Raw genomic sequence first — 25830 nt, forward strand, 5'->3', positions numbered from 1 at the left:
TTAGTACTGGAAGATACCATATCGGTTACCTCCTCTTTTCCCACCTCCCCAGTGCCTCATTTATAGATGAAGAATCTGACATTCAGAGAGATGAAGATTTATGAGATGGGTGCGAACCAAGGTTCCTGAATCTTGCCCTTTTGCAGTGCTGGCTCCCATTTTCCCATCCTGAAACAATTACCCTAAACATCGATACTTCTTCAGCTTTTTGTTAAAATGGGAACATTGCCCTTGAAGAATAAGATCTGAGTAAAGTAATTCCTTACTTAATTTAATACCTGGCAACTTTGTCATCTAACTGAAAACTTGCACCCTCATAACTCTCTCCCCTGAGTAATATTTATTCAAACTCTATATGTTAGTTCTGAATTGACTGAAATATATCAATGCAAGTTCCTTCTACTGAAACAACTCTGCCTCGTGCAGTGGGCCTGGTATAGCTAATGTTGTGGCCCACACTTGTGCACAAAAGTATTCTATGGGACTCATAACACACAGAGAAAGCAACCTGATGGGTGTTTTTGTTAGGCTTTTTTTTTTTGGTTTTTCTAGTATTTTGCAATTAATTCTTAGGGAAGGTCACAATGCTGTGAAGAAGATTCCCATGAATAGGAGAGTGAATGACAAGAGAACATCCTGGAGTGAGGGAAAGCAAGTAGCAAAGTGAATGGCACCAGCAAATCGCTATGGTTATCCAGGGACTACAACACTCAAAGCAGGAGACCTGGGGTTTTAGTAAAGCCAAAGAAAATTGTTTGAAAAGAAAATCTAGCTCTAATATTGGTGGAGGTTTGAAAGTAAATAAACTGCAAAGGAAGCAGGATGGACTGTCAAAGCTTAGTATTTTTAAGGGGAAAGTTTTTCATGTTCTGATAGCTTGAGTGGGAACCTTTGCTGATTGAAAAAAAAAGTGTTGCTAAGTCATCAAACCAGATGATACCTTATATAAAACTGGCCCATTTTATGCAAAAAGTAGTATGTAGCCACAAAACATCTTACTCAAAAATACATAAAAGGCAAGGGTGCATTTTCTTTACTTTCTACACTGATAAAGATTTTCTTTACTTTCTACACTGGAAAAGCCAATAACAAATTTTGTATCCTACTCTTCTGCAAAAACAACTCACGTGCACTATAAGTCAATGCTTCCCAGCCCTCTTAGTACAAAGACTAGTGTTTAAAAAAAATCCAGGAACTTTTATGTGAGAATACTTGTACTTTTTGAATATTAATTGATTTAGAAACATCATGGCAAATAGCGACTTTGAGTTTATCAACCTTCATTTGATTCCCTATTTTATTTAGAGCTACAGCATCTGTGTATATTTAGAAAATCATAAACTGGCGGTGAAGCATTTTACCTATTTAATCCATTGACAATTCTGGTTGTTCAAGTAGCCATTAGGAGCCCTTGCGATAGCCCCACCACTTACAGGTCGGAACTATTGATATCTTACTTGTGTTTTATGGCAGGATGACAGAATTTTGTCTAACGTAACTCCTGCTGTTCAAACATCCTGCTAAGACTCACTCTATCGACTTTTCATAATATCAATAGACTCTGCCCTGCAAACTTCCTACATAAACCATCTCAAACCAGAATGCTAACTGTGGGAGACATTGACCATTTGGTGTCTCTCTCTCTCTCTCTCTCTCTCTCTCTCTCTCTCTCTCTCTCTCTCTCCTCTCACCAATGCTTTTTATTGGTCTCTCTATCTCTGCCCTCTTATCTTTAGCGAGGAATAAACTTGCAGGAGGTTTCGGTGTCCCTATTCATAAATGCTTTAAGAAAGCACCCAGATTTCTCTTATAGTTTATCCCATGAATTTAAAGCTTGAAGATGCAACAAGAATCTCTACACCAGACAGAGAAAGAGCACCAGACTGTTTTTCTGCTTTTCAGTCACATTCTAAACTGCAGTTGTGAGCGGGCAATCTGAGCGGAGGGTTCCCCGGGCTGCGGCCTTGGCTTTAGGCAGTGGGAGACCAGCAGAGCATAGATGGTGACCAGTGCACAGGGACAGAGGACCCAGGCCCTGTCCCACCTTGGAAACACCTAGAGTTCACCCACTCCAACCTCCTGTGTCCCAAGGGAGAAAGCATGCCCTTGAACTGGCTCAGGAAGGTAGCCCACTACCCGCTCAGGCCAAAGAAAGGCCCCAGTAAACCTTTGGTGAAAACTCCATTTATTCCCTCTCCTAACCCCATTTCATTGCCCTTGAATCTATCTTTCACACGGTAACCAGAGGCCAGAACATAGTGCCCTTCCAACATGCCCTATGGTCAGGAGCCTTACCTGGCTTTCCCCACCCACCTGTCTGTGCGAGCCAGGTGGCCTTGATGCGTCCAAGCTTCCTAGTGTGCCAGCTCAGCCCGGCCTTTATTTATGCACCGGAGCACACCTCAGTCCCACCCACTGATCTCTGATTTACATGCTGCAAACCCAGAAAGGAACTTTCCTTTTCCCAAGCAAATGCCTTTCCTAGGCCAAAGAGTTCCTTTTCTTAAAAACCAATGTTGCAAATGGTATGCTGTTTCAGTATGCATGTTTTCAACGGTGAAAGCATGTTGTTAAGAGATTTGGAAAAGATGGGCAGAGTGCCAAGTCCAGGTAAGCTTTAAATGAAGACATTTGATTTGCCTGAAGGCTGATTTGTCTCTTTGTGATTGGATGTGGAGTGTGTGGTTTGTAGATGGTTTCCCCTCCCCTTTGGGCAAACTGCCCTTACTTCGTTAAAAAAGCACACAAGAGAAGATTCATAATTCTAACCCCTGCAGTCATATAACCTGCTACGCTCCATTACGGTACACATGACTTTCCATGGTATACTCCCCTCTTCCTGGCAAACAAAATATGCCTTCACCATTGGTATGAACAACATGCAAATCAGGCACTCACACGATATTTCAAAACTGAGGAGATTATTTTAAAAAGATTCCTTAACACTATGAGTTTTTAATGAATTACCTTGCAGCAACTTCCCTCCAAAGAGTACAAAGGTATTTCTCAGATATTCTCATTTATTTAATGGCAAACTGTCCCTCCAGGCATGCGGAAGCTCTTTACACCATTTCTCAGGTTTAGAAACTGAGGTCTGCAACTCCTCCCCGCCCCCCTCACTCAAGACTATGCAATTGTTCACTGAAGATTTTAAGCCTGAATTCAGATTTTCTGTGAAAAAACTCAGTCCAGTGTTTTGTTCATGAAGCTATGTGCAAGTCTTAAAAGCTCAGAGTGCAGAAATCTTTAAAAACAGAAATTAACTAATGGGATGCAAGCCCTTTAAACATTACTTTTTTAAAGATGAGTTAAGTTCATAATATTTCAGAACATTTTAAGTGTCTATATATTTTTGTGTGAGAGAGATCATTTCTGTGGGCAAAATAGTAAGTGATTCCCAAAATATTGACTTTTCTTTTGATTCTAAGTGAGTTTCCAGAGCCAGTTTCTTTAGGAGTTTGGAAACAATGACTTGAGCTACATGCTTAAAATGGGGAAGGCATTTATATAGATCTTAGAATATTTAATCCAACCCCCTCATTTTGCAGATGAAAGAAACAAAGATGTTAAAAAGTAATGACCCTGAAGGTCTCATAATGAGTTTAGGGCACTGCTGGGACCACAGCCCAGGTGTCTGGTCATCCGCCACCTGCTGAGAGTGGAAGGCCAGCAGGACTGGGGACAGAGGCTCTACTCTAGTCCTGCCTCCTGCTGCTCAACCACTGGATGATCTCAGGGACATCATCACCATCTCTGGGATGTCGGTTTCCCTGTCTATAAAAATGTGAAAATATTACCGTCCATGAATGTTTTGAGTATAAATTAGATTTAATGAATCAAGAAGTGAGAAGGTACTTGGTGTCTTACTGTGCTAGGGCTGCTGTGACAAAGTCCCACAGACTAGGTAGCTCAGACAACAGATATTTAGTTTCTCACCATCTGGAAGCTAGAAGTTTGAGGTGAAGGTATCTACAAATTTGAGTTCTCCTGAGGCCTCCTCGCTCCTTCGCTTCTAGATGCTGTCTCCTCCCTCTGTCTTCATGTGGTCTTCCTTCTGTGTCCTAATGTCCTCTTATTATGAGAATACCAGTCATCTTGGATTAGGACCCATCCTGATGATTTATTTTAACTCACTTACCTCTTTAGAGACACTATCTCCAAGTATAGTCATATTCTGTGACACTGAAGGTTAGGACTTCCACAGGTGAATTCTGGAGGGACACAACTCAACCTATAAACCTCTTTGGCTTATTGTAATTAATTATGATGGTGTTATAATTTTCTACTGTATTCCTGTGCCTACTCTCATGTCAGTAAAAGCTCAGGATTAGTCTTAGTGGCTAAGGTATAGCAAGGAGGAAGTAATTATTAGAACATGGTCTACAGGCACCATGGTGACTGGCATCCTTGGTATAGATAGTACAAGTTTTTCTTATATTTTATTAAACATCATTACTTTTAACTGAGGTCATATGATCAGTCTTTGAGATTTGCCTGCTATTCTAAAAATCTGTTGTTACTATTTTTTTTAAAATGTATTTTTATTGATTTCAGAAAGGAAGGGAGAGAGAGAGAGAAATAGAAACATCAATAATGAGAGACAATCATTGATCTGCTGCCCCCATCACACCCCACATTGTGGTCTGAGCCTGCAATCCGGCACATGCCCTGACCGGGAATCGAACCATGACCTCCTGGTTCATAGAGCCACGCCAGCAGTTGCTATTTTTGATTAAATTTTTTTCGCTGAGTAGTATTTGAAAATCTGATATATAAAATAATATTTGGTAGTGAAATTAAGCTTAGTACTAATGATCCTAACAATAGCCTAATTACGTAGCTGCTATACCTTAGTGTTTTCTATATTTGTGTCACTGTAATTTTAGAGGCTTGTATTCAAGCAGATTTTAAAGTAGGTTATTTTTTATTTTTGAATAAAATTTGGAGACTTATAGTAATAATATCTAGCAAATATTACTAAATAGTATCATTTTATTTTAGCTTTAAAAATTTTTTGTTGAATATTGGGGTGACATTGGTTAATAAAATTCTCTAGGTTTCAGGTGTACAATTCTATAATACATCATCTGTATATTGTATTGTGTATTCACCACCCCAAGTCAAGTCTCCTTCCATCACCATTTATCCCCTTACACCCTCTTCTAACAACCCCAACTCCCCTTCCCTCTGGTAATCACCATACTGTTGCCTGTGTCTGAGTGTTGTTGTTTTTCCTTAATCACTTTACCTTTTTCACCCAGCCCACAACCCCCCTCATCAAATATCCATTGAACCTATTTATGTAGCAAATATTACATCAGGCATTAAAGTTATAAAGAAGAAAAAGGCATTGTCAGTTACAGAGGTAGCCAGATTCATACAGAGATAATTGTAAGGACAGCCCTAGATGGTTTGGCTCAGTGGATAGAACTTCAGCCAGCTCGATTCTGGTCAAAGGCACATGCCTGGGTTGCGGGCTTGTGCAGAGGGTGTGCAGGAGGCAGCCAATCAATGATTCCCTCTCATCATTGATGTTTCTATCTCTCTCTCTTCCTCTCCCTTCCTCTCTGAAATCAATAAAAAAATATAAAAAAAATAGTAAGGACATAACCTGTAAGCAACTGTTAACCTCACAAAACTGAGTAATTGATGAGCCATATGAAAAGGAAAAGGAGAATAGCTTCTAAGTACTCTAGGGTTTTGCCCCTGAAAGAACCTTTTTAAAAACATATAGTCAGCCCTTTATATCTGCAGGTTCTACATCCATGAATTCAACCAATCACAGATGGAAAATATTTGAAAAATAATATTACATTGTTGCTGATGCATACTATGTAGTTAGACCATGTACAGACTGTTTTGCCTTGTACAATCAACTATTTGCATAGCATTTACATTGTATTAGGTATTACATGTAATCTAGAGATGATTAAAGTACAAGAGAGGGTATTCATAGGTTATATGCAAATACTGTGCCCTTTTCTATAAGGGACTTGAACATCCTTGAATTTTTGGTGTCCATGGGGGTCCTGGAACCGATACCATCCAGATACCAAGGGAGCCTCACTGTTTATCTGACTGCAAACCAAGTTGCTGGTTAAATAAGCTCACCTCAAGCTCTAGCTTGGAGAAAGAGACAGTTAGTATTAGTGTTTGACATTTAGGAAGAGTTGCTTGCCACTGGAGTTTATCTTAATGTCTGATGGGGCTTTTGTATACAAAAGTAATCTGAGTTCTATTATTCATGTAACTATTGCTCACAAGCCATGAAATATAACATAGTTTTCAAGTGAAAATCCTAACTCTAGTTACATTATTTTATTAGAGCCACAGACTAATATTCAGATTCTCTGAAATGTAAGCTTCTATCTTGCAAACGCATAAAGGTTATTCCAATATTTTAAAAACTTTTTCCTCAACTTCACATAGAAGACTCAATACTATGAGTTTGAGTAACTTCATCAGCTTACTCCTCAGGCAGACGAAGGTTCCTGGGTCTAGTTTGGGACTCTGACGTGAACCATAGGCTGTGATTCAGTCACTGGTATATGCTGTTGAAAGTTGTATAATTAGATCTGTTTCTCAAGGGAAAGTGTAGAGCAGAAGGCTCAGCCCCAAGCGTGGTAATGCCCATTCATTTAGGAGGACGAAAAGAAGCACTTGTGAAGCAGAAAAAGAATCAGAGACGAAGTGTGAGAACATCCAGGCCAGTGCCATGTCCTGAACCCAAGTTTGGTAGGAAGGGCAAAGCACACAGTAACAGCCAGAGTCAAGGGCAGGTGAGAGAGTCGGACTGGAGAGGAGAACCTGCAGGCTTAAAAGCTTTGGGATGGTTTCCAAAGCCGTCGGATATGTTTCCAGACACTTGCAGAGTATATCTGATTGTGTAAAAGTCAACTGCCATGAATGAAAATCCATGAGTGGCTCTTGAGTTAAAATAATGAAAAGCTAAATTCTCTGGTACAGTGGGGTATTGCCTTCTTGGGTTATTGATAAAGTGATTATACTTCCCATTTTGCCCTTAAAAGTCTCATTTTAAGCCTGTTGCTGAGGGCAATAATTGAGAACATTCCATTTCACTTTTAAAAGTATTATAATTTGAACAATAAATTATATGGTCTAGATGATGAGATCTATCAATGCTTTTCTCCAGGAAAAATGCACACACACACACACACACACACACACACACAATTTTACAATTATTTTACAGGGCTCATTTATATACTGAACCAAATCCAAGGAGCCCTTTGAGGCATCCATAGACCCAGGTTAAAAAACTCTTGCTTGAGTGTTCAGGTCTCCATCTCAAGTATTAGAATTTGGCATTTAGCTTTAGAATTTGGCATTTAGCTCTTTGTTCTTGTTTTGTAGCTTAATCTAGTATTTCTTCCTGCCCATCAGAAATGTTATACTTTGTACTAATCTGGAAGGAACACTAGTCTCACAGCCATTCAAATCTCTTGTTTTACCTGAATAAAAGCCCACATTTAGAAATCATTTTATTTTTAAAAATCTCACCCAAGGATATTTTTCTATTGATTTTTAGAGGGAGTGGAAAGGAGGAGTAAGCAGGGGGGAGAGACAGAGAAAGGGAGAGAAAAAGAGGGAGGGAGGGAGGGAGGGAGGGAGAGAGAGAGAGAGAGAGAGAGAGAGAGAAGAGAGAGAGGAGAGAGAGAGAAAACCATCAATGTGAGAGAGACACATCCGATTGCTTGCTTCCCCCATGTGTCCCAACCAGGGCCGAGGATCAAGCCTGCAACAGAGGTGTGTGCCCTTGACCTGAATTGAACCCAGGACCCTTCAGTTCTTGGGCTGATGCTCTATCCACTGAGCCATATAGGCCAGGGCTGGAAATCATTTTAAATCATGGTGGAGGTAGGTCTTACAGGGAAGGAGAAATAAAAAGTAATGTAAACTGTGTCAGCATGCAGATTGGTTAAGTAATTTCTCCATGAACTCTCATCTTTTTGAAGATAGGTATTTATAAAGGGCACATTAACATTCTTTAGGAATTTGAAGTGAATAATCTCATAAATACTAGTACTTAGAACTGCCCATTGAAATGACATGCTACTAAGGAGTTTGGATAGGCCGTCATTGAAAAAAATACATCTGGATCTAGTGACTACTTTAGCTGTATGTGAAAGAAGGGTTTCTTATACATTAAGGAGACGTGTCCTTAGCAGTTGGAGTCTGACCCTAGAGTCAATATTGTTACATGACAAATACACTCCTTAGGGTGGGGCCCTGAGCAAGCAAGGATGCTGTCAGGAGCTGTCAGCCTCCGTCAGCATGCCAGTGAGCTTTTATGAAGCATAATCCCACCTTCGGAGATAGCTTTACTTTGACTTAAGTCCTATGAATTTTTTCTAATAATTCTTTACACATTTACTCCTTTGAAAAACTATTCTATCATGATTTTAGTATCCAATGTAAGCCGATTGTCCTGTGGTCATGACTACAGTTTCTATCTTTTTGCTTGTTGCCGTCTGTATACTGAAATGGCAGGTGTTTTTTAAGAGTATTAAAGTAGTACAAACTTAATATGTAAAGAACGAATACATTACACATCAGTATTATCTTGGTAAACGTAACAAATGGTGTATCATAGCATGTAATAGAGTATTGCAAAGTTTGTAATGTTTTTTGTAACAAGCAAAACCACATAAATTTTAATATTTTGGATCCACAGCAGAAAACAAATTAAGCAAATGGGCTCAAAAGGAAAGTACTATTATGCTTCTAATCTTTTCATCTGTCAAATAGTAATAAGTTACTTTCTAAGACTCTAACTTTTGTCTGCATACAATTGAATATATTTCTTGGAAGATCAAAATAATCTGTCTGATCTATGATTTCAAATATGCCTTGGGTGTTCTCCTATGTGTCTTTAATGCTAATTGATTCTGTGACATTATTTCTCCAAGTGAAAAAAATTGGTTTTAAAAATCAGAGTTTGGGTAATTGGGGTGTTTTCAGAGAAAGTCCTATGGTTATTCAAAGGAATACAATACCTTATTGCTTTCAAAAATTATCTTTTGGGGATATTTTTCCCTATTCAATTTTTAGATTTTATCCTTAAAGTTAATTACCAGTGAAAGAATAACACGTACTTACATTCTCAGTATTCTTCTGTTTGCCTGTGTTTTCCATCTGACTCATTCTGTAATAACCTTATTCTCATAGTCCTCAGCCATAGGTCAGCCCTAAAAGCAAACAGAAAATAAACTTGCCCCATGTACTTTCTTCCTGATTTCTTTAAGACCTCGTCATCATTTCAAGACTAAGCTTTGCTGTGTCCACCACATTGCATTTTTTCCCAACCTGTGCCTATAAGAAAATATCCCATTGTTCATTATTTATAGGCTTTTAGACTGCATGATAGGGATAAATGGGTTCCAATTCAGCGACTATTTAGGATGTAATTTTAGAAGTGTGTCTTAATTACAGTTAAACCTGTTTTCTATTATTCCTATTTTACATTGGGTTGCCAAGTAAAAGTCTCCCAGTACAAGAGATTCTACCAACTAATTACTATAAATATTAAGCGATTTGGTGAATTTTCTGAGGCTCTAAAGATGGTCTGAGGAATGTTCAGCTGTTTCCAGGGCATAAAAAATAGGTATTTTATAAGGAGATTTCCATATGCAATCAATTAGGTCACTTTGTTTAAAACAATAGAATTGGGACTAGGATGATTTTTGTTCTTTTAAGCACCAACTATGGATAGGAAATTTTTTAAAATTTCAGATAAATACATGGACATCTTGTTTGTGACTTAAAGATTAGTCTTATCTGATTCATTTCACTAGCCCAGCTCAGGCTCATTTTATACTGCTCGTAAATGAAAACCTTCATTTCCTCAAAGTGCTTTCAAAAGACTTCCATGTGACATGTCCCAGAAGTGTATCATTTGGTGCTCAGACTATTTTAGAAAACTGGGATTAATGGGTTTCCTTAAGATGGAAAAGAAAAGAAGCAAAACAAGCTGTAAAATTATTAAAATTTCTAAAAGACTACATTTTGGTGGATGTCTTAAATTGCTGTTAATAGTTATAGCTATGATTTTTGAAATTTTATTAAGCATGATATTCTCAAAAGATAATTGGCCCCTCATCTTATGTTCCACATTCTCCTTATTCTTTGTGGTGAATTGGTTGCTATAGTAACACCACTTTTCCTGCAGTTCCATTTTTTGACTTTTATCACAAGCTTTTCTGCATAATTTTACCTGTTAGAGTCATTTAGTTAGTTTAGTACTAATTGGACTATGGAAAGGACCATAAAATTGAATAAAAGGACCTAAAATAATTTATTTGGAATTACTAAACTAACACATGAATTTTAATGAAGATTCTTTTTCCCTACAGAATTACTTTCATAAGTAAAAATAAAATTTTGTTTCTGTTGGTTTGGGGGGGGTACTTTTGTAACTGTTTCAAAGAGTATACATTTATGAATCTTGGCAAAACTGCCTCCGGCTGTTGACTGACTACATAGTTTGAGCTAGCGTGAAGCAGTGACTCTGTACGAAGTATAATAATATTTATTCTGGCACATGTGATCCAAGAAAGATTAAACTAAAAAAAAACCCCACACTAATCCCCAAAGCATATCAGACCAGAAACAATAGCACTTCCCTTGGCATCTTGCTACTCGCAAGCACTGCAGGTTTCATAGGAACGAAAGATCGAACTCGCTCACAATTTTAAAAAACGACAGCTTTCCCGGGGAGCTCTGCACACCACGCTGAGGTTCTGATTTTTCGGTCGTTTCCCCCTTGCCGGGCACAATGCGGGACCATTTCAGGTTAGGCAACAACACATGAAGGTTTATTAAGCTCGGAAAAAGGAAGCTTGCCATGCAAAAGTTGTGCCCAAGGGCCAGTTATGCTAGCTCACTGCCAGGATTCCCACGCGCTGGGTAAGTTCAAAGAGTTTTATGTCTCATTTCTAACCGCAGGTCAGCATCAAAGATACGGCCAGCAACATGCACTGTCTTGTTATCTGAAGTCCAAGAAACAAGTGGTCCCAGGGTCACACCTGCACCCAGTACTTAAGGCAAGAGAAGAAGTAATAAGGTAGGGCTTCCTTCATCTAAGGCAGTGGTTCTCAACCTTGGCTGCACATTAGAATCACCTGGGAATCTTTTGAAAATCCTGATTTCTGGGCCTCATCCTCCGGAAATTCTGTTTCTTTGTTACTAATGTTGTGGCCCCACCCCATAACGAAGAAACAGAATTTCCAGAGGATGAAGCCCAGAAATCAGGATGATTCTGATTCTGATTAGAATGATTCTAATGTGCAGCCAAGGTTGAGAACCACTGATCTAAGGAGACCCTGAAGACCCTTGTCCCTCTTTATGGTCTCAGCATCCGTGATGGCAGCCAGGCTCGCCCCCCTCTAAGCTCCTCTTCCAAGGATGCCTGTGTATTCAGTCGGCCCAGCGCTATGTAGACGTGCAGTTGTATAAACAGCACTGAGACAGGACGCCTATGCCCTTCCTGTTAGCACGATGCCCCTGGGCGCTGAAGGATTGCGCCTTCTCGTTGCCAGAATTGGAGCAGAGTGTCGTCCTGACATCCTGGGAAAGTTTTCCTTTTATCGAGTGTAAATGGAATTACGTGAAGTCCTGCCAAGGCCACCTGGGTGATGGCTCCACTTTGACGGCTCCAGTTCATGAGCCTGGTGTGCTCTGGTCATTTTAAAAAATAGTTTATATTTTTATTTTTGGAAGTTTTTTATTTCCTTTTTATTATTCCTCACCCGAGGATATTTTTCCGTTGATCGATTTTTAAAGAGAGTGGGAAGGAAGGGGAGAAAGAGAGAAACATCAATGTGAGAGAAAGACACGGATTAGTTGCCTCCCTCATGTGCCCCACAATGGGTGTGAGACCTTGACCAGAATCGAACCTAGGGACCCTTCAGGCCCCAGGCCGATGCTCTATCCACTGATCCAAACCAGCTAGGGCTATTTTTAGAAGTTTCATTGTGGTCTTTCTTAACCCACCTGTTTATTTTGATAGCATCCTACCTTTCTCCTTTCCTTTTAAACATTTATTTGATAATTGTAAACAGACTTATTTGGATTGGCAGTGCTAAGCAAAGCAATTTATTTTGCTTGTTGACTCTCGCTTGGGGGGGATTTATTTCCGCAAAGGTCTATACTTTTATTTGTGAACTCATCATCCATTGGGCGGATTTTTCTGCAGGAGCGCAGTGTGCTGGGTGACAGACAGGTTTCCATGGAGGATTTCTGAATTCGTGACTGGCAGCTCCTGAGTGGGATCTCTGGTTCAGGGCCATGTCTTCTAGAAGATTCCAGCACAATGAGGATACTGTAAACTTCCTCTCCACGCTCACGCCTAGGGCTGGCATAGAGTTCCTTTTTCACAAGATCATGCCTATTTTATTTTAATTTTTTCTCTCAGGTCTTTGCAAAACAAAAACAAAACCAAAAACACCCAAGTTGCTTTCCCTTGTTTCTCGGCCATGGGGGGATTTTTCTAGCCCCTTTCCCTAGGGCCTTAGTTTCAGCAGAATTCTCAGTTTTAGCTCTCTTCCTTGCAGCAAAATCACTTTTCCTAAACCCATTTGGCACATCTGAAGTCCTGGAACTGTCCGTTGGATATGGGGGTGGGGGTGTGTGCGGGAGTGGGAGGTTATAAAAGCAGCCCAGGCTCCTGCAATATCCAGGTGTGAATCGATTTGTGTTCATGCACGCTCTCATGATTACTTTTCACTCATAGTTGCTCCCTGGAAAAGAGGGTCCAGCGGGACAGCATAAAGACTTGTCTCAGGAATGATGATTAGGGATTGATTATTGCCATGGTGACGTGGGAGTGACTCTATCTAAGGTTCTGGTGGAGCCACCCTGGGCTTTACGCTTATTGATTGGTGAGAGGGAGAGGAAGAAAGGGATGTAGGTGAGGTGGGAGCTTGGCAGCAAGCCTGGGAGAATCAGGCAGTGATTAAAGTGTACGGGGCAGCCGATGGGTGCCCAGACAGAGGCCTGCTGGGGGGTGGGGAGAATGACAATGCTGCCTAATTCTGGAGAGGTAGAAGAAGGCTCTATTCCCTGCTTTTATACATTTATCCTTACAGTGAGAAGCGATAACATTCAGGATATGTGTACCCTGGTGTAAACATCTAAGAAAGTAAGCTGATTGAATAGAGGGTGAATTGGGAAATTTCACAGGCTGTGCAAGAACACTCCGTGTTTAATATTAACCATGTTCTTAATCTAATATACTATCCAGGGGGTATATGTGTATACATATATATGTGTATGGGTATGTGTAAATCTATCTATGTCTGTCTGTATCTGGGTCTGTATCAGTATCTCATTTATATCTATGCCTATGCACATACCAGGTGCCTAAGTGTCTTTGGTGGTCATGGATCATTTTGTAAAGGTGAAGGAGACTTCATTCAATTAAGAAATAATTGTCACATGCTGCCATTTCCAGGTACTTTTATAGATACAGGAGATTCAGTAGTGACTAAAAGCAAGTAAAATTCCTGGCCTCATGGAATCGACATTTTAGTACAGAAAGGCAGACAATAAACAAAATACGTCAATAAAACATATAGTGTATTAGATGGAGGTTGGTAGGACAGAAGAAAATAAAGCAAGTGAGGGGAACATGGCGTGTTGGTGGTAGGTGTCTGTAATTCTAAATAGGCTGCTTAGGGAAGGCCTCACAGAGATGGAGAGAGGGAGGTAGAGGCGGCACCCGGCAGCGGCAGGGCTCCCCAGGGGGAGGAGGCTGGAGCTCAGTGATGTAGAAGGGAGGGGTAGGAGGTGGAGTCCTAGAGACTGCAAGAGGCCACGTTCATTTCATGGTGCGGCGGAATGCAGACATCCATTGTCCATGGAATTGAAACTCTGAGCAAAAGTGCTGTGATGTTCAGTGAACTGGTTCTGTGGATTGAAGGGCAGAGCAGGATTCTGGGCCGGGCAGCCTAGGAATGGCCGAGCCTGTGGAGCTTCACTCTGAAGGCTACCTCACCTCCTACCTCCATCCCTCCTGCCCCTTCCGCGTCCCCATAGCATTGCCTCCGGATCCTGTGCTCTGTAGCGATGCCTCCAGTCACCTGATAAACTTGTCCCTGACCCTGACCTGGCTGTACTGGTTTCAGCTTGTCACCTACTCTGCCTCTCCAGGATATTCAAGGATAAAGTTCCTTTAAGACTCAAAAGTAACTGAGTTTGTTAGAGATAATGGGAAAGGGATCCCAAAGGGCTGGAGGAATTGAAGGGAGACAAGGAGGCATGGTGAGACAGTGGAGGGAATTTGCTGGAGGGTTTTGCTTGACAAGGAAGTGGAATATCTTTTCTTTAGCAGCAGGCAGAAATTTGAAGTGGGGGGAGGAAGCTGGTGGAGAGTGGTGTGGTTGGTTTCTGTCTGCTCTGCAAAAAGGAGATTTTTTTTGTCTGCTTAAGTGAGTTGGGAATTAGAAAAGGAGACGATTTAAAGCAGTATTTGCAGCCCAACCTGCCTGGCTCAGTGGTTGAGTGTGGACCTATGAACCAGGAGGTCAAGGTTCAATTCCTGGTCAGGGCACATGCCCAGGGGGTCCTGCAGGAAACAGCCAATCAGTGATTCTCTCTCATTATTGATGTTTCTACCTCTCTTTTTCCTTTCCTCGCTGAAATCAATAACAATATATTAAAAAATAAAGTAGTAATTGTGAAAAGATGAGACAGTAAGGGCCCAGCTGAGGTCAGAGAGCATGTCTTTGAAGGGTCCTCAGGGGTTTATGATGTTTTTCCCTCCAGAAAAACAAATTGCTTTTGAATAAGGGAACTCACACAGTAGAGGCTGTGGAGCTGCAATTCATTCTTAGTGACACTTCCCATTTGGTTTTAACCTGTTTTTTAGTTACCCTTTGTACAGTTTTATATTCATATGAGATAAGGTGATGGCATATTTTATGGGCAATTTTAGTAGATCATTGGGATAAGGGGAAAGAATATTGAAGAGAAAGAAGAATTTCTTTCATATTAAATAACCGTAATATTTTTATTGTTTGTCACTGGATTCATGTTCTATCTGGGCCTTTTTTTTCTTCTTCTTGCTGGGAACACATCTTTTAAATTATACTTGTGTACAAAATAAAAAAGAAGCTAAAAATGTTACTCAACTTGGTGACTTCTCAGTTGACCAAGAGAGTACGGACAGCATGGGTGGTCACAAACTTGATAGATGGTGTACGCACTGGCTCCCCAGCTTCTCCATTTCTAAAAGAGTATGGTAGCAATGGATTGCATTGAATTGCTGGGAGGAAAATACACAGTGAGATGGTAAAGAGTTGGCTAAACATTAAATGCTGTACAAATATCCTTGGTACTGCTACTCAGGAAGGACTCATGACCTTTTAGATAAAGTTTATTAGACTTCCAAGGCAAGGAAACGAATGAACAACAAAGCAGGCATTGCATTTGGAAATCAGTCCCCTCACAGTTTACTGATAAGTGGACTGGTTTTCAGTTATACTTTCCTTTTGAGGAAGTGCAAAGAGTTTAGTAACATGACCTTATGAATAGCCCTAGTCTCAGGAAGCAGAAAGTCTTTTTTTACATAGAAGGAAGCTTGAGAAAAGGCTTGGTGACTTGATAAGGATCAGCAATATGGCAGGTGCAAGGGAAAATTTGCATTAACATCTTCTTGTGTGGGTAATGAGTCATGTACTCCACCATTCAACCAGGGCTGCACCAAGAACAGCTCCTGGTACCTAGTAGGTGCTCAATAAAATGTTTGGTGCTTGAGTGAGTCTTGTTCGAAAATGTCCTTAGTACATATAACAACCAGTCTACTAACGAGTGTGAAGTGTGTTCTCATTTCCTCTGCAACAAAATATGTGTTTGTGACTCTGGGTTTTAAGTTCAGGACTGTAATTCTGAGGTTACAGCCCACAAATAACATACGCAATGGTCTAATGACGAACAGTTTTTTTCCTGCGTGATATTTGCTGCTGTTTGCAGAACACGTTTATATTCATTTTCTCTGTCGACCCCACCAGGTAAGAAGGGTAGTATTTGTTCCACTTTTCCAAAGAAGAAAAAGAAACTTCAGACGTTCTGTCCCTGCCTAATGTGTCATGATTAATACTTTGCAGATTTGAGACTAGAAATGAGGTTCATATCCCCATATTGTTTTTTCCTTCCTAAAAAGGTCCTCTGATAAGAACAAATAATGATTACATAAGTAACATATGAGTGTCAGACCTTTCATATATAATTTTCAATTAAAATACGAGAGCCTCTGTGAAATAAAAATAAGTTGCCTAGAAGAGGTCTATCATTAATACTCCTTATGGAATATCATGTCATATTAGCTGGAATAATAGGAATAGCAAATACTAGGTGCCAGACACTCTCATAAGTGCTTAATATATATTAAATAATCTACTCCTCACAGCTCTATGATACAGGTACCACCAGTATTACTTACTATCAGGTCTACTTAGTTATTGAGTTTGGGTTTCAAAGTTTGATAACAAGGACTATCAAACTGTCCACATCACTTTGGTTCCTGACTTTCAGACAGCAAGTAGTGGGAGTTTGTATAGCAAGTGATCTATTCAATTTATTCAGTTCTTAGACTTAAATAGTGGGGATACCTATGTTGTTATATTTACTCAACCCTCGAGGAAAGTGAAGTAACTTGCCCATGGCCATCCAGCTGGTAAATTGTGGATGCTGGCCTGGCTGGTGTGGCTCAGTGGTTGAGTGTCGACCTATGAACTAGGAAGTCACTGTCCGATTCCTGGTCAGAGTACATGCCCGAGCCGTGGGATGTGCAGGAGGCAGCCAATCAATGATTCTCTCTCATCATTGATGTTGCTATCTCTCTCTCTCCCTCTCCCTTCCTCTCTGAAATCAGTAAAAATATTTTAAAAATTGTAGATGCTGTACCTTGGACTTGAATCAGTCTGGCTGCCAAGTAAGTTCTTAGTTATTATGGATCTCCTATTATGTTCCAGAAAGTTTAGGGTCTTAAGTTTTGAATAGAGAAGAGAAGGAAATAGAACATGGGATATTACAATATGAGTAGGGGGTGAGAACAAACAATATCACTGGTGATATGAGTGGGTGAATTGGGGCCTGATGACATCTGTTACTTGTGGTTTCACTCTCAAACTTGGGGATCAAAATTTGTCGTTTCTAAAATATCTGCTGCCCAGAAGCCCTATTTATTTCATGTTACGAGAAGAGGGATTAACTCAGCTGGAGTCAGTGCTAGCTACTGTGCCATCTTTCTGTGGGTCTGTCTGGAATTCAAGCTCGAGGTATAAGCTGAATGGGTTCGGCTTCATTACGCAAGTTCTACAAGAAAAACATTTCATTAGTGCTCTGTTTCTTAATGATACTCGCAGGGCATTATTACTAAGAGACGTTCCTAGGAAAACAGCTCTATAGTCAAATAAGCTTAGAACTCACTGTGTTACACAGAGCCCATGGAGAATTGCACAGTAGATAATAAAGTCTTTAATAAGTTCTGGAGCAAAGAAATCTGTTTAACTTCGTCTCACCAAGCATTTTTTCAGACTACTTGATAAGAAAAAAATTGGAAGTGGTTTTATTGTTGTTATTTGCATAATATCTATGAACAGTCCATGGTACACACTTCAGGAAATCTTGAATTAGTGTAAAAAAAGTTTCACCAAAATAGATATTTCATATTAGACCACTGCTTAGTCCATATGATAATGTGCAACCTATTCCTAGAAAGATAGATCTGTTTATACATTTCCATGTCAATATGCTTTTGTGTGCACAAAATTTTTATGTGTGCATCATGTCATCTGACTTAAAACCACTGTTTGGGAAAGTAGGAAGCTATCCTTATCCCACTTGACACAAGGAAAAATGTGACTCAAAAGGGTAGTGTCACGCTCCTCAGATATCCAGAGCGCACTGATGCAGTCACTGTGGAGTCACTACTGGGGATATTTGTACTTTGAGTTGTATTTTTCATCGTGGTGACGGATTTGTATTGATTTCTCATCTTTTGTGGTGCAAGATATCTTCTATAACATCTGGCTGCTGTGGAAAAAGAAGTTTATGGCCTTGGAACCAAAAGTAGAAAAATACATTTTCTTTAGAAAACAGTAGTGTTACACTAGTAGTGTTCGAGATAGTTAAAATAACTAAACAACGCTAACATACTAAAAACATTATCAAGATTGGTCATTGTGAAGTTGCGTTAACTATCACAAAAATTACCGGACATTATGTACTAACCCAGAAGCCAACAGGAATGATAAATGACACATTCTTCAAACAGGACTGTAGGTCTCTAAAATATTTTCAATGAGATCATGGGATTTTGCCTTTGAGAATAATTAGAGAGATAAATTCCTCCAGATTCCTTATTTTAGAAATGGCGAAATAGGCTCAGAGGAGTTAAGGGGCCTAACACACACTCACTGGACAAAATCCCAAACTGTCTCACTTTTCCTTAATTTTTTTTTAAATTTATTTCAGAGAGGAAGAGAGAGGGAGAGAGAGATAGAAACATCAATGGTGAGAGAGAATCCTTGATCAGCTGCCTCCTGCACACCCCACACTAGGGATTGTGCCCACAACCCGGACATGTACCCTGACCGGGAATAGAACCGTGACCTCCTGGTTCATAGGTTGATGCTCAACCACTGAGCCACACCAACTGGGCCAAAACTGTTTCACTTTTCAAAAACTTTGGGTTGATGCCTCCCTCTCTTTCTTCCTGGTGTCTGTAAGGATTTTTCTCTAGTTCCGTCTTCACTGGGTGTTGGTAGATTCAGTCCACTCTCTTGGCTACACATCCTAATTAGTTTAGGTTGCCAAGCCTTTTGATTATAATTTGTGTTAACAATTATTTTCTCACCTAAACTCAGAATTTCCCCCTGGTATCTCCTCCTAATGAGAATACTGTGAAGGCATAAAAAATTCTTGCAATAAAATTCTTTATGTAGTCACAGTCTCAGAGGATTGTTTTAAGGATTAATGGTAATTTATACAAGATGTCTGGTATACAAGAGATACGCAATCAATGGAAGATACCTCTATTCTCTCTAGGGAGGATGGTAGTTTTTCATGAGGATAAGACCCAAAGACATTTGCTCCACATTTACCTTGCTGTGTTAGTTCTCTCTTGAAAGCCTTGAGGTAGCTTCAGGACTCACAAGGAGAAGGCTTCATTATTACATACCAGTATCATTACTTCTCTTTGGTCCCTTTTTTTTTTTTATCCAAATCTTGACCATTGATGAGTCTGAATTTTTAGAAAAAGCAGAGTGAATAGACACTTTGCATTGAAAACTTTTCATAATGCAACTGTATAAATGATAAGTACCACTTTCATAAGCAGTGCCTTCCTGTTGCCATGAAGTCATATGTCAATTATCATTAATTTGGACTTGATAATGTATATCCGGCTAGTTTGACATTAAACTTTGATATGCCTTTGGAAAAGTAAGTCTCTGCCAAAAAATGGTGTAAATAAGATTTCAAGTGGGTACATTTACTTATTTAAGACAACAGACTAGTTAAAAACTTGAGCAGTTTAACATAAAACCTAGTATCAGTAGGTTAAGATAAATGCCTCTTACGCCATTTATCTTGCATATTAAAAACAGACTGATTTATCCATTTACTGAAGTGAAGCCTTCTATAGCAGTTGGATACGCTAGATCTAGTTGCCTTCTAAACTTGAAAATAAACTATATTAAGTCTATTTCATATTGTTTCCTACAGTATGAATGAAGCATTGAGTATTTGGGGGGAGTTCCAGATCTGTTGTCCATTTTAACAGTCTACATCAGTCTACTGACTAATGGTGTGGAGAGGTGTCTTTAATGCTCGGAAGGTAACAGACAAAAACAATATAAAATCTTTTTTTGCAGCCCAGCTGGTGTGGCCCCGTGGTTGAGCGTTGACCTATGAACCAGGAGGTCATGGTTCGATTCCTGGTCAGGGCACATGCCTGGGTTTCAGGCTCAATCCCCAGTGTGGGGCATGCAGGAGGCATCCGATCAATGATTTTCTCTCATTATTGATATTTCTATCTCTCTCTCCCTCTCCATTCCTCTCTGAAATAAATAACATATTAAAAATACTTTTTTGTAGGAAATGGATAGGAAGACCTCAAAGTATTTATAACCCAAGGGGACCCTCCATATTCTTTTAGTGTTTATAGTTTCTTCTAAAGCATTCTTAGTTTTATATGAAGCTGTATGCAGCAGATGAGAGTGAGGTTTTGCTAAATACCTAGTTACCTTCCTGTTGGGTGCTACTTATCATTCCAAATCAAAGCTTGAAAGAAGTACTCAAATTATGTCCTACTCAATAATCGACTTGAATTTAGATCCTTAGGTGCAAATGAATAATGATGTTCATTTCAAAAAAAGAGCATTTTCCCTAATCTTGAAGATAAGTTGAAGATGATAAAGTGTGGCCCTTTGAGCCACCATTTATAGGATCATAAAGATTTATCAAGTGTCAGGGTCTGAAAATATTACTTCTCTTTTTAGGGAGTAAGTTATGACAGCTAGAACATTTGCATAAGTCAGGAAGCACTGGATAGGTCTCTGGTGATTTGGGTCAAGTCTATCCATCCTGGGTCAGAAGTCAAGGGCACACTGCCCTGGCCAGTTTGGCTCAGTGGATAGAGCTTCAGCCTGCGGACCAGAGGGTCCTGGTTTCGATTCTGGTCAAGGGCATGTACCTTGGTTGCGGGCACATCCCCAGTAGGAGGTGTGCAGGAGGCAGCTGATCAATGTTTCTCTCCCATTGATGTTTCTGACTCTCTATCCCTCTCCCTTCCTCTCTATAAAAAATCAATAAAATATATTTTTAAAAAAAGAAGTCAAGGGCACAGACAGATTTCCTGGGAATCTCTTGAGAGCTGTAAAAATATTTTAATTGCATTTCTCCCTATAAATGATTTGGTTTTGTTCATTGTTTCTAGACACAGGCTAGCTGAATTTCTCTCCTTAGCTAGTTTAGGATGGGTCCTGAGTATCTATATATCCAACAGCAACTTTATTGTATTGTTCCTTCTGCTCTACTTAGTTTGAGAAGCAGCTTTGAACATTTTGTTATGGTCTTCTCTCTTTCAGAGTACATGAGCCTAATAAACGTTTGACAGTTCTGAATGAGTCTCTGTGTTTGGGCAGTGTTATATGACACTTCAAAATGAAATGCCGCTCCAATTTGTTTTGCTGCCTGGCTATGCCAAACACATACTCTTCTTTCAGGTCGTCTTAAAAGTTTGTCTCTCTCTCACTCATTCTCTCTCACTCTTCTTGGCACATAGCATTTTCCAAATAGTTTGCAACAAATATCTCCCATTCCACATGCTCTTCTTTGAATGTGCTGTTGACACTCCTCCCATTAAAACATGAGTTCTATGTTTCCTCTTAGTAATGAACCTGTGGTGCTATGTGCCTTCCACAGCTAGGTCATGAAAGCAACACAACTGTTGTCTGGTTCTCTTGGGATGCTTGCTCTTGGAACCCAGCCTCCATGCTGTGAGGACACCCACACTAGTCCACATAGGGAAACCACAAGGAGAATACACATGTATGATTTGTGGTGGACAGACCAGCTGAGGTCCCAGCCGACATCCAGCATCAACCGCCAGACATACAAGACAACTTACGGTTACCATTCTCAGCTGATGGGTTACCTTTCATCACCCTCAAGTTTTCCCAGCCGAGGCCCCCAACGTTGTGGAGCTGTGCTCTGTGTGAAGTCCTCACCCACAGAACCAGTGCACATAATATAATAGCTCCTTTTATATGCTCAAGTTTGAGGTGGTTTGTAAATTGGCAATAGTATCTAGACCACTTTTCTCCCCTTTTTCACCCCCTTCCTGTGAGCATGTCAATAGAGCGTAATTCCATATTACTACTTATATGTATAGTTTGAGTGGATGTGAATTGCTTACATTTATTCAGTGCTTGCTATGTGCTAGGCACCATTCATTCTAAGCACTTTACACATCTTATTTAGGTCTTCCAACAATACTATAAAAGAAACACCAGAATTGTCATCCTCATTTACAAATAAACAAAGCCCAGAAGTTATACAACTTGTCCAAAGTCAAACATCTATTAAGCATTGACTCCAAAACCTTCATTCTGCATCCAAAAGTGCAAAGGCAAGTGAAAGTAGTAAGATATAATTTGAAGTCAGAGAGATCTTGATTTATTTTTAGGAATATACATTGAAAATGTTAAATTCCAAATATACTGAAAACATTTTATTCATTGAAAACTACTTCTTTTTGAACTTACAATATACAGGTTACCTTTTCTTTTAGTAACTTAATTAGTTACTGGGATGCAGGGAACTTTGAAGTAGTAAGTACTAAGTTTAGAAATCAAGATTAGCATTACATGCTATCTTTTACAAACATATTTCTTCTATTCTATATGTACTTTTCAACATTTTACCGTTTCTGAAATTGGCCTGTCTTTTACAAATAATCATGTGCTGTTTGAACTGGCAAAATTTTAAAAATTTTAGTATTATATATAAAATAATGATCTTTCTTACAATAGATTGTGTTTTAATAATTGATGCAACACTGAATTGAACAGTCATACATACTGTCAAAAATCCAGAAGGCTTTTGAATGAGGCCAGCCTTAGTATTCCATGATTGTCTGACACTGTCTTGCATATAGACACTTGGTCACCATTATTACCTGGGTTTCTCCTGGAGTGAGCTTTCATGGGAACACAGCCAAGACCCACTGAGATTTACTGGGGCAATTGCTCCTGTTGTCAATTACTCCCTGGTTCTGCAAATAAAGGCATCTCCTGTATCAAAGCTATCTGGTACCTCATTTTATCCTGACGTTTTCCTTGTAAAATTTATTTTTTCTTAACCAGTTATCATTAATTTAGCTTTTATCAAAATATCATAGCACATTTCCACACTTTAATACCAATGTATAGTTTTTTAATCAGTGCAGCAGCAATGTACTTAATGTTGCTGATTCTTGTTTTCATCCACAGTATCTAATTTTCAAAGATCAGTTATGCTCTAAAGGTTTACATAGAGATCTCATAGACCACCATGGACTAGTCTGAGTTCTTAATATTCATGAAAAGAATGACCACAGGATAGTAAGAGTTGGAAATCCTTTAGACAGCGCTTCTGAAAGAAAGACATCACACTGCACTGAGCAAGTGGTGAAATGGCTGCCTGCAATCAGCCCTGTCGCCTCTGTGGCCACCACAGGTATGTCCATGACTCGATGGCTCCAAGTTTGTTAGTTTCTTTTCCTTCTTTTAGTGAGGTTGTTGCTCAAATAAACAGAACTTTTTGTCTGTTGAGAAAGCGAGGTTTCAAGATTGGTTCCTTTTATGCTCCTCTAAGAGTTTCCGTTCATTTCAAAGGGGAAATAGCAAATAACTAATTATTTTTTAAATTAAATGAAACTTCTATTGCTATCAGGGCTGACAATAAAATTTTCGTCATTGGCGCATCAGTTTTTAAAGAAATGGAATTAGAGGAGGTAACTTGCAGAGAGACCGTAAAGAAAAAATGAAGGAGGGCCTAGTATGGAGCCTCAGTACTCTGGAAGTGTGGAGGTTGACTAGAGAGCATCGGAGGACCAAAGGGAAGACCGGTCAGAAAGGCAGGTGGAAAGTCTGCAGTATGAAGAGTTTAAGTAACCAAAAGGGGAAATATTTCAAGAGAGGCATCAACTCTGTGGAATTCTCCTGAGTGTCTGAGTAGTCAGGGAGAGGCCACTGTCCATTTGTTGGGGCCTAATGGAATCTGTGATACTGGAAGGATCTCAATAATCAAAGAATAATAGTTTTCTTCACATAAGACAGATATGCTGTAATATCTATGTTTTGAAGATAAATTTCATGGATGGTGAATCATAATGAAGCAGAATGTTTGATGAAAGTAATAATTCCATTTCAGATAACTCTCAGGCCCTGTAAGGCTTCATCCAACAAGAATTAAATTTGATTTCCATTTTACTTGAACTTCTCAAAGAACATTCATGAAGATCTATGTCATAACTCACAGCCTCATTTCTAAGTTTCTTTTCCTTTTTTTTAAATATATTTTTTATTGATTTCAGATAGGAAGGGAGAGAGAGAGAGAGAGAGAGGTAGAAACATCCATGATGAGAGAGAATCGTGGATCGGCTGCCTCCTTGCACGCTCCCTACTGGGGATCGAGCCCACAACCCAGGCATGTGCCCTTGACCGGAATCGAACCCAGGACCCTTCGGTCCACAGGCCAACGCTCTATCCACTGAGCCAAACCGGTTAGGGATCCTTTTTTTTAAAATTATCTAAAACTGTAGCAGGGAGGTGGGGGGTTGGTGGGGAGAAAGAGAGAGACAGAGAGACAGAGAATGTGTGTGCTATTGTCACTCCCCTAATATTTTCACTAAATCTTTCCCAAATACCCAACCTTGACTTTTCTTTTATTCTGCCTTCCTCCATGCTCACTACACTGCCTTCTCATGGTTACTGAGATTTTTGGTCCTAGTACTAGCCATCTTTGGCCATTGTTGAATGATTGGAAGGGAAATGCAAGAAGCCCCTTGGAAATTGTATCTTACCCTGATTGCTTTTTCCTTGTGGAGAAATGAATGAAATTATCTTCCTTCTAAAATTTAATTTTCCACTTATGGTGGATGAGGTTTATGGATCTAACTATTTTGATTTTTGGAGGGGTAGTCATTTAAATAGGTTTTCCCACTGTTACTAATTTTCAAAAGTCAAAATACCACATTTTAGAGGGCTTAAGACATTGACCGCATTTGTGAAGTTTATAATCATTCCAGTGGTTGACTCTTGCTTTTCTTCTGTTGCTGCTTTGGAGAAGGTTATGTGTTTCTCATAATGCCATCACCCCCTTGAAATCCATTTGTCTCATTCCCTCTGCAGTGGGACAGCTCTCTCAGGTTCAGCACGGAAGCTAAACCAAATACTAATCCCTGCCCTAGCTGGTTTGGTTCAGTGGATAGAGCAACGGCCTGTGGACTAAAGGGTTCTGGGTTTGAGTCTGGTCAAGGGCACATGCCTGGGTTGCAGGCTCGATCCCCAGTGGGGGGCGTGCAGGAGGCAGCCGATCAATGATTCTCTCTCATCATTGATGTTTCTATCTCTCTCTTCCTTTCCCTTCCACTCTGAAATCAATAAAAATATATTTAAAAAATTTATACTAATTCCTGCTTTTCAATTTGTATGAGAAAAACAAAATAAAAAGCCAAAAAACAACAACAACCTAAACCAAAAACCAAAATGGGCCCATGTGGAAGAGACGACTTTGCATACTTGTGCTGTAAAAATAGAATGTGAAACCAACATTCTGTTAAACCTGTTGAACATTTACTCAAATTCCTTCATCAGCATATTCACATGTAAGATATAACGTGATATAGCATACTGTGGAAAGAAACTATAAATTACTACAGAGAGAAAACTAGATAGGCCACCTTTTTGGCTCTAATTGGAAAATTGACTAGCACCTTTTTTTAAATTAGAGCTAAAGTATGCTTACACTGTACACTTTAAAGAGCAAATTCAGTAATTTCCAAATGCACCCCCATTACACTCTGCCTTCTAACCTTTTTCCTTGATTGCTCAGGTCAGGTTTTGAGCAGAAGAGAAATGAAAGATAGGACTCAACAGTTCATTCACCCACTTCCTACAATAGTTTCAATGCTGAGGTGTCCTAAAACTTTGGGTAGTCTTTGGAAATGAAGCTGAGGAATTTTTTTTCTTGTTTATTCTGGTCCAGTGCAAATATTTGCCTATTGAGAAATATATAATACATTAGAGTCGTAGACCCACCATC

The 25830-nt window shown here is 39.6% G+C and overlaps 1 protein-coding gene across 3 annotated transcripts in view; it reads right to left on the reverse strand.

The window, feature by feature from the left end:
* LOC102431537 (anterior gradient protein 2 homolog) overlaps nucleotides 1-25830 on the reverse strand; it is a 55885-nt gene that overhangs the window by 9817 nt on the left and 20238 nt on the right. Inside the window, exon 1 of one of the 3 annotated variants that reach the window (XM_006085047.2) lies at nucleotides 2296-2469. The exons of 1 other annotated variant lie outside the window; for it this stretch is intronic. The gene's annotated coding sequence lies outside the window, so the exon portion shown is untranslated. Of the gene's footprint in view, nucleotides 1-2295; nucleotides 2470-25830 lie in introns of those variants that run through there. One more of the 3 variants, XM_006085048.2, reaches the window with a different exon arrangement.

This window comes from Myotis lucifugus, unplaced genomic scaffold (assembly GCF_000147115.1).
Source record: "Myotis lucifugus unplaced genomic scaffold, Myoluc2.0 scaffold_15, whole genome shotgun sequence".
Classification (NCBI taxonomy): domain Eukaryota; kingdom Metazoa; phylum Chordata; class Mammalia; order Chiroptera; family Vespertilionidae; genus Myotis; species Myotis lucifugus.